Raw genomic sequence first — 7590 nt, 5'->3', positions numbered from 1 at the left:
GGGAGGGGGGGCGGGGGGGACGGGGGGGGTTGCTTTGTGGTGTGGTTTGTGAAATTGCCTCGTTAGTATAACAAATCCAGACCGCGGTTGATTAAATCGAGAAAATAAGTTGCCCGAGATGTGGACAGGAGATGTAAAAGCCAATGGTGAGCATGGTTCCAGGATGTAGCCAGGAACTTGGAACTAAACCTGCGAGGAACCCGTCCGGTTTCGTGTTCTAAGGTATGCATGGTAAGTTTCGGGTTCTTCAAATTGAGAAACCTATTTCAACAGATAGGTTCCAAGTTTCAAGTATGTGGAACTGGAACATGTAACCTCTAACAAGTTTTTATATTTTTCTTAGAATATATCTTCACGCAACTCTATGGTATTTCATAACGTCCAATGATAAGTGTGTAAACTAGAATTACTAGTCTGAGTTTTTATTTCCGGCCATATTTATGATTGATATTTTTAATTTGTTAAAATTTCATATCTATTCTTGCGTCTAAATATAAGTTATAGTGAGTGGATTGTAAGAATAAATGGCTATTCCTTTTTGTACTTGATTGCAATTATTGTCTTTGTTCACCCTTTTTTCATGCTTGAACATTAGATACTAAAAACGAGTAAATTTGTATTTTCATGAGGCTTACACCATAATGGACTTGTTTAATTGATCTTGCGTTATGGTCCTTTGTTGGGGTCATTAATTATATGGAAACACAAGTCTGCACAGTTCAGACCATTTCTCGACTATGAGAGGCATGTTAATAGGCAAATTTCCATAGCAATAGCTTAAATCAGATGAAACTTTTATGAGTTGCCGCTAATTGAAGGGTTAGAAATAGCAAGAATATAATAAATGAACCAGAGTAGTACTTTATGCAGATTCCCTCTATCTGCACAAACACTGATTATTTCCTGATAGTGGAATATATTTTTGGATCAGTTCTTTGTAGTTCTGTGTGTCTAATGAATTTTACAGGAACAAGTATTTCGGAGGTCAACTTACTGAGGACCCTTTTTCGATGTTTAAACAGGTGGAGTTCTACGCTGATCACCGTCTATTTTGGGGTATGTTGTCACTCTCTGTGCATAGCCATTTAAGATCACTGTTTTGTAACACAAGTTTCTTGTTGAGTCTGAGCTGACAGATTCGATATTCGTTAGAATTCTGATATGATTTTCACCCACCATATGTAGCTTGGAACGTTGCTGCGTTTTATGGATGCCACGAGTATCACAATAGAGCTGCTGGCGAGAAGGTCGGCAATATGGAGGTTGATTCAGAGCGAGGAGCTTATGCTGCTTCAGAACCAAGGGACAATTCTAGCGCGATAAGCACGGCCAGGAACTCACTCCGGCACAGTGCCCGTAAAAGAGCGAATATTTGGCAATTGACGACTGAAATGGCTTTCACGAGTTAAAGTTGTCTTGCTATCGATATAACAAGACAAGAGCTCCTAATGGAACAATTATCTAAAGGAAAGCAATCGATGGAAATGGTAGAACATGGTGAATCCTTCGTGGTTTCATTTCAATAGTAGCATTTACAATATTCTATGTAGTCTTTGCAGCCAACGACACAGTCCTCGTCTTTTTTATGATGCTACGGAATCTAAAGAACGTTATGGAGCTCCTTCAGGCACAAACTTATCAGTCATAAAGATCGTTGATGTTCAGAAAGGATGATGTATGTGGCCATTTGGTGAACTGAATCTTGGTTAAACCTACACTGCTTCTTCCTCATCGCAGATGGATGCAGGTGCTGTTGTGCTCACAGATTGCGTCTTCTGTTTCATAATTGTCCCATTTCTTGCACTCAACAATTATAGTCTGAGCATTGCGAGCACAAAATACTCCCCCAAGTCCGCTAGTTGATACACTTCCTTATTAGCCTTCTTTCTCTTTCTGGAATTCCCTTCTGCATATCATCATCTTCCTTCTTACTGAAAGTGATTTTTCTGCTTGCAGTTAGATATAATATGTATATGAGTAATGTCGTTTGCCTAATCGGAGACATGGCTTTGAAGTACTTGGTAAGACCTAACATCCTAACCGTTTCTAGCACCTCCGAACGCAATCTAAACCAACTTCTAACTCTGGGCTTTTTCTTGAAGCGTCTTCCATTGTTTCGTATTGGATACTTCATGTGGACGATCATTATGTAATTTTTCAGTGGCTTCTCCATGCCCTCATCAACATTTGGTAAGTCATTCTCATACTTCGCATTGACAACTCAGAATAACAAAAAATGTTCTTGGTTTCTTGTTTTCCTAATGGCGAACTCACGTGGTCAATGAACAGGTGGCAATATCCATTTCTCGACTTGCCGTCTTCATATGCCCCGGTATGGTATGTACTCTTGCCCATCCTCTTGCCCCTACTGATTCAAAAGTCATGAGAATGATCTTGGTTGAGGATCTGAAAGATAGCGCAAACTGTTCTATCTCAACCCTGAGTGACTGTAGCGTTCTGCATAGATCATAAGCTAGCAAACTGACTTTCATCTGGTTTATGTGGAACTTGAAGGTATGTTTCGGTTGCGCTGATGCACTTTCCGTGCTATCGTATATTCTCTCTGGTAATCAAGGCAAAACACTTTCTCTTGTCGAGATGGTTCCCTCAGTCCGATCAGTGTCCAAAGTGATCTAAAAAACAAAGGCACAAATGCTCACGAAGACCGCCTTGTCCAAGGTCCTATACTTTCTTCAGTGAAGTATATACTGTAGAAAGGAACTCAAGACATCCACAGGAGTTGCAGATTGTTTGTTCAAGGTCCTTATAAAGTTTCACAGTACACATACCATACAACATACAATTTTTAGGTGTATTTTGTTCACAGAAATTTCAATACTGCCACTTCTTAATGTGTGGCACGCCTGTAAGTATATGTTCACACAAAATTCATTAATGAAACGTTGACTTTTATTGGGCCGGTGTAGTTTATATCCTTTCATAACTTCCCAGAGATATGAGCTCGGTTTTGTCATTTTACCGTGATGACTCTCTTAGAAGGTGAAGAACTGATAATCCCATATCACCTTAGGCAACCATAACTTTGTTCATGGTGATTGTACTTAGAAAGGCATAATCCACCCCTGCAGAACAAGACCATGGGCCACATTTTCAAACAATCTGCAACAGGTGGGCATAACTTGTCACAAAAGGAAATGGTAAAAGTTGGCAAAGAATGAGGACAGATGCTCATTTTATAACTTCATGCTGATTCGGAGTGAGGCAAAGAATTATCAATTACCAAGAGAAAGAAATAAGAACACTCCCCTGCTTTAGGACAACCCCTTTTCCTTTCCCCAACATCAGCTACTTTAATCCTTTTCCAAAGGTCGGCCAGGACCCCATAAAAGAAAAGTTGTTCATTTTGCATTTTCCCTTCACTTCATGTATCATGCAAGCAGATCAATTCCCCAATCACGAAAGTTCATGCCCAATTTGGACTGGATGACAGTGACTCGCGAAATAACCGTCTAAAGAGGATTCTTAACCATTAAAAAGGAAAAGATAACAGAGAGTCATCCTTGAACACTACTGGAGCTTTTGCAGTCTTTCCTTTTGTTATTGGATTTCAAATACAGCTTTAATATGTTTCAACCCAGAGAATACCTAAAGAGAAGCACTCCCTCCATTGAGGGTCTCATTAAATGAAAGATCAGGATAAACAGCAAAGAACAAGGATAACCTGAAAAGACTGCAAAAATAAGGATGTATTTATCAATACAATTGATACATTGGTAATTACACAGCTGATGATTGTTGGTTTGTGTCACAACTACAATCCCAAAAAGAAAAAAAAAGTCAAACCTCGAATTCCCCGGCCTAATATGTGGATAATCGTTTTCCCTGCTCCAATTATTCAATTCATACCAAGAGCAGCGAAACAAGATTTTTAAGTCCATCAGGTAAGAAAGGCAAAAAATAGATCCTGTTAGGTTGCAACATAATTACAGGAATCACAGAGAAGTGCTCGATAGAGAACCCATTAGAATAACATTGCCTCCTCCTCCTCCTCTATGGTCTTTCGACTTACCAGAATTGGCCTCAGAGAAAAGTCCAGAAAGTAGACCAGAAGTATGTACAGAAGCTGATCTACTTCTTGGCAAGACTAGAGCTCCACTCATCTCGTCACTAGCATTGTCACTTCCCGTCTTAAAGGATTCTAGAGACTCGTACACCTCCAGTTGTGACCAACATGGGCATGTCCCAAGTTTTTTGAAGCATTGCTTGTGGCCCAATTGTTCACGAGATTTACACTTTTCAACCTCGTCTTCCTGTTTTGAAAGAGAAAAAATCTTCCTTACTAAAGCCATGGAGAAGTCAGCAAAACATAGCAATCAATGCATTGCTCATTATATGAGGGCATCACTGATAACGCGCAGCATCCTATTAGCAGTCAATTGTCAAAACCTAGGATTAGCCAGCTTTTACCAACATATCAGGAAATTCCTAGTAGAGCATTGAATATCTATTTCACTTTCAAAAAATCAATTCTGCCTTTTCTGTGTTCGTATTTTCCATGTACAGTGTGCACTTCAATCGGCCTCATCAACATCCATTGATGTCTGCTTATTGATTGACCACACAGTGACATAAGGCTATGCATATTTTCAGACTTCCGAGGTGAATGTGAAACCAAAGTTTCTCAGTGCCTACCTGGAAAGGAAAAATGAGTGAGGAAGGGTCATTGCAGGCTTGTCTGGCACATTAGGGGAGTCCCACATCACAACATATGAGGCACTGCTCTATAATTTGCTCCAGGATCTTCCTCGAGACAGTAGTTTCCAGCATCACTGGGAGAGCTGCAATCCATCAGATTAACCTTATTTATACTGACAACCATGTGGATGTAACTTACAGGCCACCAGACATATGCTTACACCATTCAACAGCAACGGACCAGACACAAACTAAAGCCAGTCGACTGTTAACATGATCGATTGTATGTGAACTGTGATTACAAGATATCCATAGCTTCATAAAGGAAAAATCTAATGTGCAGCATGCAATGCCCAGCAACTATCCAACGTGCAAGATACTACTCCAAGTGCATGATCTTTCACTTAGAATATAGAAGTATATTGACAGTCATCTTCAGGCATAAATCTTTGTGAGAAACTCAAATCATATGAGACTAAACCATCTGCAACAACAGAAGTTACTAATTAGGAGGTAACCTGCAAATGCCCCTTTAGAAAGATCAATCAGATCTCTTAGGGGAAAAAACTCATTGCTCTCAAGAAGATATCTGCGAGACCCAAGTCCTCTATTGATGGACCTCCGAAATGGGCAGCGAACACAAGGCAGCATAAATCCTGTCTTTTTCCTAAGACCCATGACATGGAGAAGGGCTGGAACCTTTGAGAAAGAAAGGATTTACCGCGCTACGCCACTAACACAAAGCATGGGCTGGAAAAGAAAATACAAGACATTAGCGAAAAAATGGAGGCACCTCTACAAAAGACGGATGGTATTGATTGACCACAGTATGTATTTCTGTTCTAACACATACAAAGAATCTGGTTCGCAGAAATGAGGGAGAAATTGGCTTAATGCAGCATAAGATGCCGAAGGTTTAAAAAAACAACTTTGCTTACTTGGTCATTAATGGAGTCCAGATATGACTTGGCCAATTGACTAACAGGATACTCTGCAAAATCCCAATTGTGCAACACTTTTGCAGGTAAAACTGCAGCCTCATTTGTATGGCAGGAAGAACAGTACAACTGACCCGTGTATTCACATCGTCGAGGCTTAACCCAGCATAATGACTGCACAATGTCTGTCATTAGATTCTTGCTGTCATCAAAATGTCTGTGATATCCAGTGCAATAATAATACTGAGCTTCTAACATCTGTTTTATAGATTTGTCTGGACAAATTTCAAGAATGAGTGAAATTGTCTTCCCTAAAGGAGATGCGATTTCTGCAATTGTCACTCTAGAATCAAATGAAGACTGATGAACCAGTCTATTTGATTCAGGAGATCCTGCATGTGAATCCAAAGGAGACAAAACCATGTGAGTGCCTTATGGCAGCCAAAGAAATATCTGGAGTGAGAATAGAGCGTACACACTCTTGAATTATACCACTTCTCTCTGTAACAACATCAGGAGAGGCACTTCCAAAGAAATTGCCGGATTCTTTGTCTATCGAGGACCAGCAAGAAGGAAGAATCCAGCCTTGGTCAGCAAATATGTCTTTCAGCTGACGGTGGAGGGTTAAAAAAATCACGGTATCGCCTTTCAACTTCCTGACAATCCTCGCCGCCCCACACCTTTATTCGGTACACCCTATATTCCTTCACGCCAACCAGTCTTTCACTGATTAAGACATCCCCCTTCTTCTGCCTTACCCCAATCACTTCTGCCCCATCAATTCTCATCACTTTGTGCTTAAATGTGTCAAAATCATCATTGCCAGAGGTGGAAGCGACCCACCATCTCTTGAGGGTAGAGTCAACTGTTGTGGAGAAGTCTTCTTATCTTGAGTGAGAAATGGAAACTTGGATCCAGGAGACTCGGCAGAATCAAGTAGAATTTCTTCCATATCGTAAATAACATCATCAATGAATTCATGCAGTTCAACTGTCTCTGTCTGAAATTGCAAAATGACATCAATAGAAGAACAAAGACATATAGTCAGCAGGAGTCACACTACTATAAACATGGTGCATAAAGAAACAATAAAAAATAAGTAGCTCGATTAGCATCAAACCATGCAGTGCATTCCACAGACGTGCAAGGCATCAACAATTTCAGGGCATCTAATAGCTAGTGAAACCACAGCATCAAATACAAAGAAAAGCTTTTCATTATGCATGGTCAAATGGGGAGCAAATGTTGGAACTTCAAGTGCGGGAGGTCTACCAATATTCTGATGTCATAAAAAAAAAAAAAAGATCATGTCAGTTGCTTACTTCCCATTGAATTAGGAAGGACAGTTGTACAAGAGCTCTCAAGATAGGGAAGCTTCCACACCAAAGGATGACACAACACACTAACTTTGGGGACGCAGAAGCTTCACTACCATTCTGCAACCTCTTGTAATACTATTTCTTCCTGGCTAAAATTAGTCTCTTCCAGTCAATCTCCTGAATATTTTAACAAGTAAAATTCACATGACTCTGCATCTTGTATCTTCTGCAGTGCCGATCTATTTAGAAAAGGAAAACTTTCACGCCTTAACAACTATTCATAGCAAAAGAAAACCAACCCATCAAAAACTATTACACATGAACAACTCACCTTAGTTGCAAGTGCTGGACACAAATAGCAAAAGAACTCAGCTGACCTTAGCCTGTGGAGTTTGGTCTTGCATGAGATCTTCTGAGTGCATGAAACCCTTTGATTCAAAAATATCTTCAGTTTCCAAAGACCCTTTGATTCAAAAATATCTTCAGTTTCCAAAGTCAATGAGGATGGATTCTCATGAAACTGATCCACTTTTCGTTCAGAAAGTGCGTCCAGATTCTCATAAAAAAGCTCAGGCTCTTTCACCTCCAAATATTGACCATCACTACAGCTAATGAGCTCAGTGCTACTAGGCTCTTTCACCTGGCTAAACTCCATAGAGCTGAGACCTCATTCTAGT

At 40.1% G+C, this 7590-nt stretch overlaps 1 long non-coding RNA gene and 1 pseudogene across 1 annotated transcript; one reads left to right on the top strand and one right to left on the bottom strand.

The window, feature by feature from the left end:
- Positions 1-2111: 2111 nt before the first annotated feature.
- On the top strand, positions 2112-2917 carry LOC115725921. Its single transcript, XR_004013480.2, has 3 exons — positions 2112-2190; positions 2290-2337; positions 2515-2917. It is a non-coding gene; the product is annotated as an uncharacterized LOC115725921 (long non-coding RNA).
- Positions 2918-3692: 775 nt separating this feature from the next.
- LOC115725923 lies at positions 3693-7590 on the bottom strand (annotated as a pseudogene).

This window comes from Rhodamnia argentea, chromosome 5 (assembly GCF_020921035.1).
Source record: "Rhodamnia argentea isolate NSW1041297 chromosome 5, ASM2092103v1, whole genome shotgun sequence".
Taxonomy (NCBI): Eukaryota; Viridiplantae; Streptophyta; class Magnoliopsida; order Myrtales; family Myrtaceae; genus Rhodamnia; species Rhodamnia argentea.
Note: the sequence above shows the minus strand (reverse complement) of the source record. Positions and strands in the feature narration are given on the sequence as shown.